General features: G+C 40.4%; 1 long non-coding RNA gene across 1 annotated transcript in view; it reads right to left on the reverse strand.

Annotated features, from left to right (window-relative positions):
- Positions 1-3863: 3863 nt before the first annotated feature.
- Positions 3864-18470, reverse strand: part of LOC147583351 (uncharacterized) — a 94560-nt gene continuing 79953 nt past the window's right edge. The window contains exon 3 of the long non-coding RNA XR_015243063.1: positions 3864-4003. This is a non-coding gene — a long non-coding RNA (uncharacterized LOC147583351). The remainder of the gene's footprint in view (positions 4004-18470) is intronic.

The raw sequence follows: 18470 nt of genomic DNA on the forward strand, positions 1-18470 counted from the left end.
TCAGAGCCTGGAGCCTGTTTCAGATTCTGTGTCTCCCTCTCTCTGACCCTCCCCCGTTCATGCTCTGTCTCTCTCTGTCTCAAAAATAAATAAACGTTAAAAAAAATTTTTTTTAATTAAAAAAAAATTATAATCATCTTCAGTTCATTCAATCTCATGTTAGTAGTTCTGGTTCTGCCCGAATACAGCTTTTCCATTAGACTTCTGGAAATTCTTACCCATTGTTTAGTGGTATAATCTCCAAGTCACCAGAAACCTGTATTCCAGAGTACTTGTCAGGATGTCTCCACGAATCTCCCTGAAGACAAAGAACTTTTGCAAAGTCAAACGGTAACTGTCTGTAGAGAACGAAAAGACTTAAGTAAATGTCCATGGCTGCAGATCTCATGAGAGTTCACTTCACAGGAAAAGTTAGGGATTTCTGTGGCATACCACAATTTACGATAATAATTAGACATCGAGGGTACTGACAAGTTACTACGAACTTCAATTTCTGGAGCACCTTTATTCGTAGCAAATGTCCATGCACATATAGCTTCAGAAAGTTTATCATCACTTCTTATTTGACAAGGCTTCCCATGTAATTGAACATGACAAATACACCTAATTAGTCTAAAATCTCCTTTACAAGGTGAAAGACAAATCCATTGAGATTTTCCAGGGACCTTTGACAAACCTCAAAGTTAGTCTGAGGTCAAAGAGCTCCAATTAGACTTTTATTTTTAGAAAACTGTCAAAATGTCAAAAATTTTGAACATTTGATTAAATAAGATCACAGATCATTGTGAAATAATGCTTAATTATCTATTTAACTGAAGTGACAATAGAAGATTGTAAAGGCAAATAAAGAAGATTACATGGTTGTGAAAAAAACTGAGCTCTTTTAATACTGAGAAGACTAGTGGGGCGCCTGAGAGGCTCAGTCGATTAAGCATCTGAATCTTGGTCTCAGCTCAGGTCATGATCTCACGGTTGGTGGGTTCAAGCCCCGTATCAGGCTCTGTGCTGGCAGCACATCCTGCTTGGGATTCTGCCTCTCTCTCTCTGTCCCTGCCCCTCTGTCTCTTGTGTGTGCCCGCTCTCTTTCTCAGAATAAATAAACTTAATGTTTTTTTTTTTAAATACTGAGATGACTAGTTTTCCCAAGTAATCAAAGACCTGGTAAAAGGAAAAGAAGCACAGGAAATTATGTTGGTAAGACACAAAATCTTTACTTTCCAGGGAGATTACCCAAAATGTAAAGAAAAACTTTGCATGATACCTTATCAAGAGCAGTCCGATAGGCCAAGAAATCTCTCTGTTTTTAACAGAGAGAAAAACCAAATTTTAATTTTATGCCAGTGTACTTTGGATATTAAGGCTCACTCTTACAAACTTAAATAAATCCATTTTCTCTCAGCCAGTTTGACCACACATCAAATTTCTTATCCAGTGGTCCTTTTCCAGAAGCCCTCCACAACTTTTTGTATCTATTCAGGTTTCATGCTGAATTTTTCTCTTTCTCATTCTGGAACAACCATTCTAATTTAGGTCAAAATTACTCTCTTTTTCCCTTAGCAAAAACATGTCCTCCATATATTTCCTTATTCAAAAAACACATCTTACTTACCTTACCTCCTTTTCATACACAGTTGTTACCTTTCACCCTTATTATCTCTAGTAGTTTTAATTACATATATTGACTAGAATTCTTTAAAAAAATTTGTTGATGTTTATTTTTGAGAGAGACAGAGTGTGAGTGGGGGAGGGGCAGAGAGAGAGGAAGACACAGAATCCGAAGCAGGCTCCAGGCTCCGAACTGTCAGCACAGAACTTGACGTGGGACTCGAACTCATGAATCATGAGATCATGACCTGAGCTGAAGTCAGATGCTTACCCGACTGAGCCACCCAGGTGCCCCTATTGATTAGAATTCTTAACTGCTAGAAAATTTAATTTCTAGTGAAAACCAAAAAAATGAGCAATTGTGTTTCACCATCATTCTGTGGGTTGGCAAATTTATCAGTACATTCCATAATTTCTGAAAGTACGTTCTTAGCAAATTTTTCAATGTGGCACAAGACATGTTTACTAACAGACCCAAATATCTTCAGTTCATCTATAATAAAAAGCCAAGAGTAGATAAATCTATGTTTAGTGATTAATGTTTTAGTGTTTTATCTTATTTAGAAATGATCTAGATATTCAGTCAACATCCATCATTTAACCTAACTTAGTATAACTTTAAGGTTTCAAGTTACCAAAGAAATTTGGAAACTATTTTGAAGGTGGCCTAACACAAAACACAATTATTTGTTGAGAAGTTTATTTATAAACTTTTATCTTGCTTACATATATTTACCTGTTCTTTGAAAAAAAAACATTTTCCATAGAATTTATTTTATCTATTTTTTTATGCTGTACCTTTTATTCACATGACTTCTTCATTCCATAACTGGAAGCTTATATTTCCCACTCCCCTTAATCCATTTTGCACATCCTTTTTCCCCTAACCCCTCTGGTAACCAGTGAGGGGTAGGGTTAGGGTTAGGGTTAGGGTTACAGTTAGGGTTACAGTTAGGGTTATCAGTTTGTTTTCTGTATTTATAGGTCTGATTCTGCTTTTTATTTGTTTCTTTGCTTGCTTTTTTCTTAGATTCCACATATGAATGAAATCAGAACACATTTGGATTTCTCAGGCTGACTTATTTCACTTAGCATAATACCCTCTATGTCCATCCATGTTGCTGCAGATGACATGATCTCATCCTTTCCTTTTTTCATGGCTGCATAATATTCCATTCCACATATATATCATAACTTTCTTACTCATTCATCTACCAATGAAGCCTGGGTTGGTTCCATATCTTGGCTAATATAAATAATGTGGCAAAAAATATAGGAATGCACATATCTTTTCAAATTAGTGTTCTTGTTTTCTTTGGGCAAATACCCAGTAGTGGATTACTGGATCATATGGTAATTCTGTTGTTAATTTTTTATGGGACCTCCATACCATTTTCCACAGTGGCTGCACCAATTTACATTCCCACCAACAGTGTACATTGTTTCTTTTTCTCCACGTTCTTGCTAATACTTTTTATTTCTCGTATTTTTGATTTTAGCCATTTTGACATGTGTAAGTTATAGCTTATTGGGGTTTTAATTTGCATTTCCCTGACAAGTAGTGATGTTGAGCATCTTTTCATGTGCCTGTTGGCCTTCTCTATGTCTTCTTTGGGAAAATGTCTATTCAGCTTCTCTGCCCATTTTTTAACTGGATTGTTTGCTTTTTTAGAGTTAATTTATCTGTTCTTAACTATTATAAATTAGCTAACTCATGAAAATTTCATTATACTTTAAACAGCTAACCATCATCTTAAGTTCTTTTTTTTTTCTGACAAATTTTATAACAGATAATATAAGCATATGAGACTTTTTGTAAACCCAGGTAGAATAAAATTTGTATGTGTGCATTATATTTAATGTTGATAACTCTGAAGATGTGCCTGTTTTAATTAAACCAACAAACCTTACACTAGGTTTTATTTACCAAAGACTTTCCTAGATGATGTAAACTTGAAAAACATTTGGACTAGCTTCTGTATTTCTGAGAGAACACTTAATTTATATGAGCACTTACTTTTCTTTAGACCAATTAGAGCTTTTACAAATGAAGTCTGGTGATATCATCTGGCAATACAATAGTGATACATCTATGACATACATAAACATGTAGACAGATAAAAAAAGATTTTTAGCTTTTATTTTAAAATTTTAGCCATTGAACAGATATGATAAATATAAAACTTACTAGTTTACAAAAGAAAAGTTGGGCCCCAATTGTGTTTCTGGCAGATGGGATGAGTTAAACTTACCTGCTTAGATGGGTTAGACTTTTTGCTAATAATTGTGGAGAAGCCCTTAAAGATTTTTCATTCACTTAGTCTCCAAATAGCTTTTCTTCCAAATAAAAACGATCTCCTTGAAGCTTGCATTTCACCCAAAGATATCACTCCGGTCCCTACAGAAAACCAGGTAGAACATTTGTATCTCAAAGGCACGGAGAAAAGACATGTTTTCTCCAAGAAGTTTTGTTTCCAGTGTCTTGATCTTTGACAATATCTGCAAGCGTTTTGATATGAAAATGGAGGGCTTGGGGATTAATAAAAATAACAAGTGGGCTTTGAACCAGACTAAATTTGTAAGACCAACACAGTTGCTTTTAATTCTTAAAAAAAATGGGGTTTCAATGAAAATGATATAGAAGGGCTCATGCATCCATCCAACCACATTATCTCCCGTTTGCTTCTTTACTCAAGGGAGATGATTTCCAACTAAGAAGGAAATCAGAAAATTTCTATCCCATTTTATCTTAGGTGAGAAGGTCCTGTTAGATTCTGAATATTGACTTCCAATTTGACCAATCTGTGACCATAGAACTCATTTAAAAAAAATCCCTTTCAAATATTTTATTATCAGGTTTTAACCTGGACAAACAGTAAATATTCCTGGAATTCTTTAACTCTTTCTTTTCCCTTTTCCTTTTAAACCAAAAGAATACCTAGGAAGTGAATTGAAATCAGAACCAATAAGTCTTCTATGGCTTAACTACAGACATAAGTGTCCCAGTTTGGATGCAAAAGACACAGCTGTACCAAGATCCAGAACCGCTTGCAAAGATAACCAAAAGAAAGAAAGACTTAGGCAATTCCCATGAGAGCTGCCAGCAGTCAGTAGGATGCTAAACTGAAAATCATCATCTCAGGATCCCTAACTCAAGAACCTCCCTGCCCCAGGCAGACCGAAAGCCAGGTCGGTTCTCAGGACACAAAATGAGACAAACAAGAAAGCAATAGCTGTCCCTGGGAGAGAAAGGATTGACAATCAATGGGTACCCCAAAACCAAATTCGCAACAGTCTTAATTTAGAACAAAAGGGACAATATGAAATATCACCTCCTTCTCTTGACTGGGCCCTACAGATAGAGATCCAGGAAGCTGACTTGATTAAGAATTCTCACTCTCCAACGGTTTCTGCTAATTTTCCCTGGATCCCATGTGCAGGTTCCAGAGTGAATGATGTGTCTTTGTGTTCCCATCTGCATTGCCAGAAACTGTAGGGGAAGAAAAATAATTTCTCTCTACATTTCTGAGTTCTTGGCTGAAAACCCTTTTTCTCCAGGCCACCTTATAAATGGATAAGCTTATCCAGGTTACAAGTTTTCCACTGTGGCAACGGTAACTCTAGATTATGTTTGGTAAGATTAGCCCATTTGTTCAAACACAGGTCTGGGACTATAATTTTTATACATAAAGTTAGAGACAATAGGCCCACATGGATGAGTCCCACACTCTCTGCCTTAGAAGGAACCCATTTCCTTTCCCCCCCCTTCTTTAAAAAACAAAAACAAAAAACAAAAACACAAAACTTTACCTGAGCCTTGGCTTCCCACTGGACCCAGTTTTAAGTTTGACTCAGTTTGCCTCTGGACTCAGTCTGGTAAAAGAAATGCTCACATAAAGTCTGACAGTTCATGATGCAAAAGCTGTGGAGCTGGGATGCCTGAACAGGACTTACCTGGACTTCCAGATGTAGAGAAAATTAGTGAGCACCATGGGCTAAGTGGGTACCTATGCCTGCTCTTTGCTTTTGCCCCTGGGGGACCACTGGGGTCTCCTTCAGATCCCTCTTCTGACACCAGAACTGCTAAAAGGTCAGCAGAGGCATGTTAAAATTTTTAATTGTTTTGAGAAAAACTGACTTAAATTGGATAGTACCCAGTCGGAGTGGTTAGGAGCCCTTCACTAGTAAGAGCTAAGGGAAAGACTTTTATAGAAGAGAGGCAGGGGCAACGCAAGGAAATTATTTGATTGGCCATAACTTAGGTGGCTGACTTATTGGGGAAAGTCCCATTGGCTGTTTGTGATTGGTTGTCCTTAGGTTTTGATGTTTTAACCTCGAAGCATTTCAGGCATAGGATTTAGTTTGCTTATATGGGTTACGAGGGCATTAAAGTCTTAGTCTAATGGCCTCCTTGTAACTTAATCTAACAGTATGGATCTTCAGTCAGCCTGTTCCTTCATAAAAACAAAAACAAAAGGCAAATATAAAAAAATGGTGGGTTTGGGGGCACCTGAGTGGCTCAGTCAGTTAAGCGTCTGACTCTTGGTTTTAGCTCAGGTCATCATCTTGGGTTCAAGACCCACATCAGGCTTTGAGTTAACAGCATGGAGCCTTCTTGGGATTCTGTCTCCCTCTCTCTCTCTCTTTCTGCCCTTCTCCCCTTACTCTCTCTCTCTCTCTCAAAAATAATAAATAAATAAACATTAAAAAAAATGATGGGTTTGGCAATAATGACCTCAGATGTTACGTATGTAAGCTTATCTAGCATGTCCCTGGCACTCAGCAAATGCTGAGAAAGCAGCAGTTTTCTCCCCTTTACTATCAATCCCTGAACTTGGAAGCATGACTTTGTTACCTCTTATTTCTTATAACTTTTCCTCCTCCTCTCACTGTCCACATGCCTTCTACCAAATCGATGTTTTCTCTGAATGAAGGTTTTGCACTCCAATTTCCCCTCTCCCAAGTATGCACTCATCGTGCAGTACATTCAACAAATACCTTACCTTTTTAAAGTGCTGAGTACATGATTCACAAGTCCTATTTTGTGTTTTTTTGCTCTTATATAGGCACAAAATTAGTCATATTGTCCCAAAGAAAGCTGTAATTTCATAAGAGAAAGCCACAAGAGATGCTAAGCTTAAGCTGGGTGGAAATACATTTGGGGTCCCCCTCCTGCTGTTCTCACCCCATCCCCACATCCCACTACATCCTGCTTTACTTGCTTTTTTGGGTGGAGGAACAGCAGGGCACAGGGGATTAGGAGGTTCCCGGAAAATAATTGAAAACTTGTCCGCAGCTAGACTTCAGATAATTAATAATAATGATAATTTTTAATTTGTTGTATCTTACTCCCCCCAGGGCTTCTTCTAAAGCTGTAATGATGCATTCCATCGTGTAATCACCAGGATCCTGTGAGGCAGGTCCTCTGAATACGCCCACATTAGGTAGGGAGGCAGGTCAGAGAGGAAACAGAGGCAAATTAGATGCTGTGCCCAAAGTCACATGGTGGGACTTGAGCTCAAGCAGTCAGGGTGTTGAAAGCTCCTGTATTGCTGTCTCGAAGGTCAGAGAAGGAGTGGAATCATAGAGGGGAATCTAAATGTTAATGGGATCCTGGAGGAATCTGGAGGACAATTCTATCCTGGGGGGGAAGGAATTGAGGGGTGATTAGCCAGCCACAGGGTCTGAGGTTGAGAGGATAGTCATTCTGGTTGGTCTTCAGGTATTTGGTATTTGCCTCCAGGCTAATCCAGCTCACCTACCCTGAACCCCACAGTACAGACCTGATTGGCAGAGGATGTGGCCAGGAAGCCTGGCGCTCGTGGCTTGCTGGGCCGCTGAGGGTCCTGCTTTATTTATTTAAATTTTTGTTTAAATTTTATTTAAATCCAAGTTAGTTAACACATAGGGTAATAATAATTTCAGGAATAGAATTTAGTGATTCATCACTTACATATAACATCCAGTGCTCATCCCGACAGGTGCCCTCCTTCATGCCCCTCACCCATTTAGCCCGTCCCCCCCCACACCTCCCCTCCAGCAACACTCAGTTTGTTCTCTGTATTTATGAGTCTCTTATGGTTTGCCTCCCTCTCTGTTTTTAATCTTATTTTTCCTTCCTTTCCCCTATTTTCATCTGTTGTGTCTCTTAAATTCCACATATGAGTGAAATCATATGATATTTATCTTTGACGGGGGGGGGGGGGGGGGGGGTTCTGTTTTGAAGTGTAGTGAGTTGTCCCTGCCCCACCAGCAGGGTTTGAGAAAACTTGCTTCCTTCTACTCACACTTGACATCTTCAGGTGTTTTCATCTCTGTCAAATTAGCATAGGAAGGACATTCTCTCGCTGTTTGACTTAGTATTCCTTGTTTGCTGGAAAGGAAGAGTATTTTTCTGTGTATTTAGCGACGGTTTTTATTTCTTCTCTGAATTGTCTGCTTATACCTTCTGCCCATGTTTTCATTTTTTTCTCCTATCCTGTTTGCCTTTCCCTTATCGATCTGTAGGAGGTTTTTTGCTGTTGTTGTTTTTAATACATAATTCTGGATAATAATCCAGAACATGTTGCAGCTTGTTATGTATGTTGTAAATATTTCTTCTCTGCTTCTCATTTATATTTCAACTAATTCAAAGTGTTCTGTGTTGTACAGAAGTTCCCTACAGAAACATTCACTCATGTGAGCAAGGATATTTAATTTATGGTAGTGAAACTTGTAATCAGGGGGAAAAGCTGAAGCAACTTGAATTTCCTTCAGCGGTGGAAGCCTACTTAAATTGTATGCATTCATTCTGTGGCCTGCTTCGTAGCACTTAAAAAGAATGAATGAATCTCCTTTTATTAATATAGAAATACCCTCTAAACGTATTGTGGTGTGAAAAGCAGATTACAGAATGAGAGCTTAATACTTACTGTTTATTAAAAATATATGTAGACAAGTAACAATACTAGTATTTTTGACACACACACACACACACACACACACACACACGTGAGAGAGAGATTGAGAACAGAGCCTGGAGATATAGCTTTCTTTCTTTCATTATAGGAATATAAAGATACTCCGATGAGAATAGTTCTTGAAAATATATACAAAAATTAAAAACCATGGTTACTTCTGTGGAGAAGGGGGTGATAAAAGATGTAGGGGTAGTAAGGGCCTCTGCCTTATCCATGATGGTTTAAAAATTTACAAGGATATTGTTCATGAACTTTGTATAACTTACATTAATTTTCAAAAAAGGAAAGAAGTGAAATAAGTCAGACAGAGAAAAACAGATATTGTATACATGGAATCACTTATGCATAGAATTTTTTTAAAGTTTATTTATTTTGAGAAAGAGAGACAGGGGAGGGGAAGAGCAAGAGAAAGAGTCCCAAGTAGGCTCCTTGCTGTCAGCACAGAGACCAACACCGGGCTCGATCTTGCAAACATGAGATCATGACCTAAGCTGAAATCAAGAGTCAGAGGCTTAACCGACTGAGCCACCCAGGTGCCCCATTTACACATGGAATTTTGAAAAGCCAAACTCATGAAGCAGAGAATATTATGGTGGTTGCCAGAGGCTGGGGTTTGGGGAAAGTGGGTAGGTGCTGGTCAAACGGTCCAAACATCCAGTTATAAGATACATGACTTCTGGGGCGCCTGGGTAGCTTAGTCGGTTAAGCATCCGACTTCAGTTCAGATCATGATCTCATGGTTTGTGGGTTTGAGCCCTGCGTCCAGCTCTATGCTAACAGTTCAGAGCCTAGAGTCTGCTTCAGATTCTGTCTCCCTCTCTCTCTGCCCTCCCCTGCTCACACTCTGTCTCTCTCAAAAATAAATAAATATAAAAAAAAAAAAAAGTGAGTTCTGAGGATGTAACCTCCACACCACAGCGTGGTGACTACAATTAATCATACTGTATTGTATACTCGAGGGTTGCTAAGAGAGTGGATCTCGAATGTTCTCACCATATGCACACAGAAAATGTAACTATGTGAAGCGATGAATGCCTTAGCTAATCTTATTGTGGTAATCATTTCACAAGTGTATACATGTATCAAATCATCATGTTGAACTCCTTAAACTTACACAATGTTACATGTCAATTCTAAGTAAGGAAAAAGAAAATAAGAAAGAGGAAGGCATTCTCATACTAGTGGTAGAAAAGTTAGAAGAGGCAACTCAGAAACCTGGGCACCAGTCAGTAGCTGAGAGTGATAATAATAATGCATAAACAGCAGCAAGAAACTGCAAACGCTTGCATGGCACTCGCCACACCGTTCCGAGCACTTTGCGTGCATTGCGTCACTTAATCCTCAAAAAAGTGTCATTATTTCCAACAGGCACACAGCCAGGCTCCGGATCCTACCTTCTACCATGAACTCACACCAAAGAGCTTTCTCTTAACAGAATAACACCTCCGTAGAGTAATGCTGACAAATGAAGTTCGCGGTCTCTAAAGTCTCGCGTTGTTTGCGCTTCCGGTTTCCGGAAGCCAAACAGGGAATGCGGGGCCACCTGACCAGAAGAGTCCAGGAGAGGGGAGAAGGCCTTTCTGTGTGTGGCTGCCTTCACGCTTTTCCCTGGCTTTGCCAGCCACCCTGCCTAGTTCTGGCCCACGTATGGAGAGATTCTACCCCATGTACTTTTTCCTTAGTCTCTGTAAGACCTTGAGAAAAGGAGATGGTTTCCCACAGTCCCTAACTAGCAGGTGAGTACACTCTAATTTTGTTTGCAAATTCCGCAATTCAAATTTATTTCTCTCTCCTCTTACCAAAACCTTTCAAGACCAATGGAAACGCAGTAATGACCATTTCAAGAAGGTGGAAGGGCAATCAGCATTTCGTGAGCCCTTCTTTTGTACCAGACACTGTGTTGGGCACATTGTATAAGTTCTAGTTCTGTCAGCTAATACAGTCTTTACTCCTGGTTCCCCAGTGAAGGAAGTGAAGGGAACAGCTGAAGTGGCTTTTCCACTACTCAAAACGGTGTGCGCGAGGGGCGCCTGGGTGGCGCAGTCGGTTAAGCGTCCGACTTCAGCCAGGTCACGATCTCGCGGTCCGTGAGTTCGAGCCCCGCGTCGGGCTCTGGGCTGATGGCTCGGAGCCTGGAGCCTGTTTCCGATTCTGTGTCTCCCTCTCTCTCTGCCCCTCCCCCGTTCTTGCTCTCTCTCTGTCCCAAAAAAATAAATAAACGTTGAAAAAAAAATTAAAAAAAACAAACAAACAAAAAAACAAAACAAAAAAAAACGGTGTGCGCACCTGTTACAGGTCCTCGCCTGCCCCTGGTGCAAATGACTATGGTTGAGATTGCGGAGGCTTTCTATTTCAAAATTCCCTTCCTAGACCTTTCTTAGTTCTTCAGAGCAAAGGGGAAGAAAGGGAGTGCACAACAACTCTGTTTCCAACCAGGATATCCCTAAGCACCTTGTCCAGATCTTGGCAGACAGACAGAATTTTATACATATAACCATATCCTGCACACCAAAGGTTACAGAAATTAAGGGGGAAAAAATGGAATACCTCCAAGGTTGACTCCAGGAGTTAGAGGAACGGCAAAAGTAAGAGTAACAAAAGGATAAAACTAGGATGCCACAGAGACAGGACAGGTCTGGAGGTAGGCCCATGGTGACTGGGGTGACAATGAAGCTCAAGGTTTACAGAAGGGATGGTCTATAAGTAAGGAAGGCTTGGGTCCAGTTAACCAGCTCTACTGTTAGACGTCTGGGTGTCTTTAGGCAAGTTACTTCACCTCCCTGAGCTTTTGCTTCCTGGTTAGATAAACGGAAATAATATTAACCCCAAAACATGGACTGATATGAATTTTACATGAAGTATTGAGTAGGACACCATGTTCTACTCTGCCAGGAAGTAGAAACTCAGTGTGTCCCATGACTCCTTTCCCACAAAGTTTTAAAAGCTGGGTGCCTGGGTGGCTCATTCGGTTGAGCCTCCAACTCTTGATTTCAGTCTCATGTCATGATCCCAGGGCTGGGGGACCAAGCCCCATATCAGGCTTGGAGTCTGCTTAATATTCTCTCTCTCCCTCCTCCTCCTCCTCCTCCTCCTCCTCCTCCTCCTCTGCCTCTCTTCCCTGCTTGCATGCCCTCTTTCTCTAAAATAAAATAAAATAAAATTTAAAAACAGAAAGGTGCCTTATGAACAAAGTGATCATATAATTTATCACCAAAACCAGAATATTTTTGAGACAGAAAGGAACTGCTGTTTATAATCACATCAGAACAACACACATGAATTGAAATTGTCCCAGGAGAACAAGTCACACAGGCTGTTAGAGAAATTTATGGTCCAAAAATGCCACAGGGCCTTGCTGCCCAATACGCCCAGAAGCTTCTAAGAGGGGAGTCAGAAGGGAAATGAAGTCCACAGATTGAAAGAAACAGACATGCTGCCTTAGAGGTAAATAGGGGCTAAGAAAGAAAAGAATTTAGTTTGGGTCTGGGACATAATTGAGTTAGTGTTGGAAACAGAAACTGGAGACAGAAAGAAGGAAAGAAAGGCCCAAGGAACCCAGATCTGAAATGAAACTACATACCTACAATTTGCCTCTCTGCATTTTGGAGTTCGTTATAATATAATAATCCATGTTCTTACATTCCAAACAGCTGGTTATGTTTTATACACTTGATGACTCATTTTCAAAGGGGGATCTGAAGCAGAAATATTAAGAGATCAAGGTTTACAAAACCAGAATGAAAAGTTCAAGAAGCCCTACTCATTCAACGGTAGATAATAACCTCTGCTGGATTTGCCAGGTTCTGTCCTAGAGATTCCTACCACATAACATTAAGACCCTGGGCAGAGGGGCGCCTGGGTGGCGCAGTCGGTTAAGCGTCCGGCTTCAGCCAGGTCACGATCTTGCGGTCCGTGAGTTCAAGCCCCACGTCAGGCTCTGGGCTGATGGCTCGGAGCCTGGAGCCTGTTTCCGATTCTGTGTCTCCCTCTCTCTCTGCCCCTCCCCCGTTCATGCTCTGTCTCTCTCTCTGTCCCAAAAATAAATAAAAACGTTGAAAAAAAAAATTAAAAAAAAAAAAAAAAAAAAAAGACCCTGGGCAGCAACAGGCTGGATATTTCTCTTGCATTGTATTATGGCAATCCCCCAAGAGTGGCTTTCTGGGGCAGTCTGTGATCTAGCAGTTTTATATGTGTGTGCTCTGTGCATGATATGGTCCAGTCCCCTCAACCAAAAGGAGCTATCAGTATGTGCCCCCCCCGCAACACCCCCACCACAGCATACACGTGGGCAGATGAAGGGCATGTGGAACAGGGAGAAGAAAGCAGGGCTAGCTCCACCCTCTCAGCTCCTGCAGAAATTAAACACAGCAAAATGGGCCTTTACCTATGGAGATCATTTTTGAAAAGGTCCAAGAGACAAAACTCGCTTTGAGGCAACCTATTTTTCCAAGGCATGCAAGAATGAAGCAAGGGGAATTCAAGTCTAAAACACATTAAATTTCAAGCAGTTGACACTAATTCCAAAACTTACAATGAGATGCAGGCTACATAATGAAAAATTATGGAGGAGAATCTTCCCTCCCCAACTTCTGTGTCAATGCAGGAGGATTTTTGTAAAAACTGAAAAGTTGAATTTTGAGGATTGGCTGTTGGGTAACATTTCAGCACCAACATGTTTTGCTTGTTTTAAGGGTAAATTTCTTCCCAAATTTTTATTTAATTTGCTTTAAAAAATGTGAGTATAAATATATGTACCCATTGTAGACACACACACATGCACACATACACACACACATACACACACGCATACACGCACGCATACATGCAGTATGTCCAGAAAGTCTGGAGACAATTTTCTTTTCGACAAATTAAATATGTCTTTGACAACATTATGCATGCTCATCTATCTTTCCAAACTTTAGGGACATCTTGTAGACCTAATACCATTTTTATTATTTTTATTCTAATTCTCTATTTTGTATTTGACCTCAATCTTGGCATTTGTGACTTTGCCAAGCACAGTGCTTTTTTGGAACGAAGCTCCTATGTATTGTCCAGAGATGACATCAGTGTTGTTAAAATAAATCTTATAGTTTGGATGCTGGATCCTTTATTTGGGGTATTTTTCATTAGTCTACACACACACACACACACACACACACACACACACACACAGTGTCCTTTTTAACAATTCTTATTCACTGGTTTCTTTCTTTCTTTTTTTTTAATGTTTATTTATTTTTGAGAGAGACAGAGAAAGAATGCAAGTGGGTTAGGGACAGAGAGAGAGGGAGACACAGAATCCGAAGCAGGCTCCAGGCTCTGAGCTGTCAGCACAGAGCCCGATGCAGGGCTCCAACTCATGAGCTGTGAGATCATGACCTGAGCCGAAGTCAGATGCTCAACTGACTGAGCCACCCAGGCGCCCCTGGTTTCTTTCTTTATACTTACTTATAGCTACAATTCACCGTGTCCCTGTCATGCCAGGCAGTGTACTAGAAATTTCACACGTATTCTCTAATTTTTATGAAAACACTGAAGGATATTATAAATCATTTTCCAGTTGAAAAAAACCAAAACTTTGTTTGATATTTTCTTCATGTTCCTGTTGTCTTTGTAGCCCTGACCCACCCAGTCACCAAATCCTGTTAGTTTTTCCTCCTAATTGCTGAGTAAATCCACCCCAACATCTCCATCACTGCTAGATCTACCCTTTCTGGAACCCCCACATGTGCCTACAGCTGCAATGACCTTCCAAGTGGTCTGGACCTCTGGCCTTAACTTCCTTGAGGGGATGTACTTAGCACATAACTGTTGTAGTATCACTTACTTACTTGAACTCTGGCTCCTCTCATTGCCTAATCTGGATTCTGGATTAAATCTTTCCAATGTTTCTCCCCATTCTCTAACGTATACACTAGAACTCCCCCCAAGCATACCATTCCTTCTTTCTATTTGAAATGTGTATGCTGTCCCTCTTTCTGATGCTCTCCACCATTTCCTCTGCCTTCCCTTCTTTTAAATGTTACTTGAGATGGTTTAGTCTACCACTTGTCTTCATCTTTTTAGTTTGAGGAGGAAGGATCTCTGAGGCAGAATAAAGAGAAGACACCCAACTAAATTTTATACTCTCACCTTATGGGTATAAAACGGACCCAGAATATGTACCCTTAAATACCATAATAAATTTAAGCAAATAAGTGGTTATACAGGGTAAATTTCTGTCACCAGCAATAGATGACTAGTTCCTCAAGGATAAAACAGTGGCTGTGGTAGCCAGTTTCCAAGATGGCTCCTGGTAATCCCTGCCTCCTGTGTATTGCCTGGTGTAGATCCCTCTACCACTACCTCACAATAGCAGGATTTGTCTGTGGGACAAAGAGAAAATAGCAGAAGTACTAATAGGTGATACTAAGGCTTCTGCTTTGCTTTTTCTCTGTCTCTGTTTCTGTCTCTCTGTCTCTCACTCTTTTGTCCCTTGCTCAGGGGAAAGCAACTCATGTGGCCCTAAAGAGAGCTCCACCTGGCAAGGATTTAAGGCCTCCTGCAATGACCACCCGAGGTTAGCCATATTTGGAGTAAGCCCCAGTCAGACCTTCAGATGACAGCAGCCTGGCCAGCATCCTGCCTGCAACTTTATAAGAGACCCTGAGCCAGAACCATCCAGCTAAGCTCTTTGTAGACTTCTGATGCTCAGATGTTGTGTAAGGTAGCAATACTTATCGCTGTTTTAGATCACTAATTTGGGGGGTAGTTTATTTTGGTACATTGGCTAGCAAATGCAGCACCCCAATCTGATCAACATGCCTTTCACACCTCGTGAATCTATGTCAGGGACCTATTCTGGGAAGGGGCCTGGCGTCTGGAAAACCTTAGGAACCACGAACCTAAATGTAAAGACAGCTGCTGCTTTCTGCTTGAAATTTCTGATTATAATCTAGTGTTGGAAACACAGTTATAGATACCATTTCAGGAGAAAATTAAAAAGGAGAAAACAGCATTTTATAAAAGTAGCTGGCAGAGGGCGGGCAGAGTGAGCTCAAATGTGCAGATTTTGGCTGCCTGGGCTCCAGTCTCCGCACTAACTCATCACGTGACTTCAAGCAAGGTCTTCAACATCTGTTGCCTTGTCTGTAAATTGGGGATAAAGAATGAGGGTGGACACTTTCACAGAGAAGGAATCTGTGTCATTGAGGAGGGAAATAACCCCTCATTAGAGGCAGCCCCTCTCTAGAACCTGTGGGCTTATCCGTGATACTGTGCTGTCTTTCAGTAATAACATCATTCACTTCATGTCAAAACTCAAACCAGAGGCTGCGACATAATCCTCAATTAGCCAATGGCATTGGTTATTTGTTTATTTAAACCAGTAGCTCATTCCCAGCCCTGAAAACCACGTGGTTCTTTAGTTTCTCCTAGGATAGCGTGGCTGCCCTGCTCCAGGATTGTTCAGGAAAGGTCAGGGTTAAGCAAGGCAGGGGAATGAGTAGAGACAATGTGGTATCTTCTCCACAATTTATTTCCACTTCAAAATATACAGTTCTCTATCTTTGGAAGTGTCCCTTAGGCCGTACTACTTAAGAATCCTTTCTACCAAAGCATTTTTGGTTTCTTTTTTCTCCCTTTGCTACCAGTTCATCCAGAAGGAGGATCAACTGCATTGGCTCCCAAAAAAGGAAGCCTGAGGATGAGAGGAGAGAATTGATTTTGTACAAAGCAAACTAAACAGCAGAACTCAAGGTCATCTATGTTGGACACAAACACAGGAAATAGTAATATTTTATACAAGTACAGTTTGGCTTGGGTTAAGTTACTCAACACAAGCAGCCGTCTGTTGATAACCAACCAAGTAAAAAATGTTTCAACATAACTTCAGAAACGTTTTCAATATTTTTATCCCCCAAATTTGTTTCTCACTGATTTTGCTCCTTCTGATGTACTGTAATGCTATGGTGAGAAGTTCTGGATTTGACATACTGAAAACTACATGTGCATTTTAAATGTTCACATTCTGTTACTCATTATAGATAAACCATTGTGTCCCTTTGTCACAAAGTAACTTCTGCTTCAATGGGCCAGTTCCTGTATTGGCAGGAAGGGGGAGGGATGGGAAGGCAGCTGTCTGGATCCACAAGAAGACGACTCTGGCCTTTGCCAACTTGCAGAAGGGCATTCCCTTCTCGGATTTCATTATTTGGGGACATCTTATCTAGTTCTGCCACTAATGTGGTTGTTGATTCAAAATTATGAAAAGATGGGAATCTGAAGGTGCTGCTTGGCGGGACGACAGCATGACCTCAAGAATGGCAGCATTTCCATTCGGAGGTTTTAGAATTGCCACATGGTATGATCCCGGAAATAAGAGAAAATCGCAAAAATGAGAGGATTTAACTGCTGTTCCACCCACTACAGGTTCTCAGGACAAGACTTCAATTGTCACCCTAGGGGAAATAAGGTTCCAGAAGAGCTGGCTGCCGACATGCCGTAGAAACTGTTTACTTCTCTTTTCCTTCCTTTGTGTCTCAAAACTCACCAATTCCACAGAGACTCAAGAAAGAATGCTTAAAATGAGAGTAAATATTTTTACACATGTGGACCTTTGGGGGGAAAAAAGCAATAATACCCTGTTCAGCTGCTACTACATTCATAGACTTTTCTCAACTGTTTAATGTAATACAGTATTTGATTAGTTCAAAATATCCCCATCTGGGGTGCCAGAAGGACACTGAATGGTTATAGTGTGAAAGCCAAAAATCCCTACTTTGAAATTTCTAAAATATACTGATTTACTTATTTTTGATGGAGCTCATAATTGTGAAGGAGATAAAATGTCTTTAAACAGGTTCAAGCCTTTTCCACAATGCTAGTTTAATTACCAAGTGTTTGGGCCCAGGCAAGCCCCACTGGTCAGTGAAAATCTTAGTGATAAAATCTAGCCCCTACATGACTACCAAGGGTCAAGACTGTCAACATCTAGTAAGGTAAAAAGGCTTCCTTCATAGTCATCAGGAAAGCAAATAGGTGGTTCAGGAGCAATTAAAGTAGAAAGAATAAAAAATCTTGAGAAAACCCAGGGAAAAAATGAAAATGGACAGTTAAGAACTTTTGTAGCATCATTTCTTGGTAGCATGCTCTAATATTAGGTTTACTGCACTTAGTAACAATAATATTACTAATATTGTCTGTATCTATATTTAACAATAATATCTAATAATATTAGGTTTACTGCACTTAGTAACAAATCTTAGCTCAGTGTATTACTTATTGAACCACTTTAAGGCTAGAAACTGACTCTAAACTAAAGAAACTTGCCTGAGTAGGTGATGTATAAGACCCAGTTCATGGGTAGCAATGCTTCTATAGAACATGTGCTGAGGTGACCAAATCAGGTCACCCCAGTTTTAAGCAGGAGATTGACGAATAACTATTAATCTTATGGAAGGTAGCTGGCATAATGAGGAAGTTGGACAAAATCGAGGAAACTAGAAATGCTTGCCTTGGAGAGGAGATGTAGGAGGCATGATAGCTGTCTACACCTGGAAGGAAGCAATCATGGGCAAGAGAGGGGAGCCTGGGTCTGAGTGGCTCCAAATGACAGAACTAGTGACAGAAGGTCTACAGTGTATGGATCGTGTTCTCAGCCCCACCTAGGGATCCATTTTCCCAAAACCAGAATCGCTGGCTATAAGAGCACACTGCCTTCTTAAGCAGTGAGAGGAAGCAGTAGATAATAAATAATGGACAGGTGAAGGTACTATAGAAGTGATTCTTGGATGGGGTCGAAAAATGAAGAGATCAAAGAGAGATTTCCAAACTATTTTCTGTATTTTAGCCCTCCTCTCAGGGCACTAAAAAAGCTGAGTGGCACGGGTGAAATGGACCCCACACTCCCACTGCTTCCACAGA

This window comes from Puma concolor, chromosome A2 (genome assembly GCF_028749965.1).
Source record: "Puma concolor isolate L17-30 chromosome A2, mPumCon1.1.hap2, whole genome shotgun sequence".
NCBI lineage: Eukaryota > Metazoa > Chordata > Mammalia > Carnivora > Felidae > Puma > Puma concolor.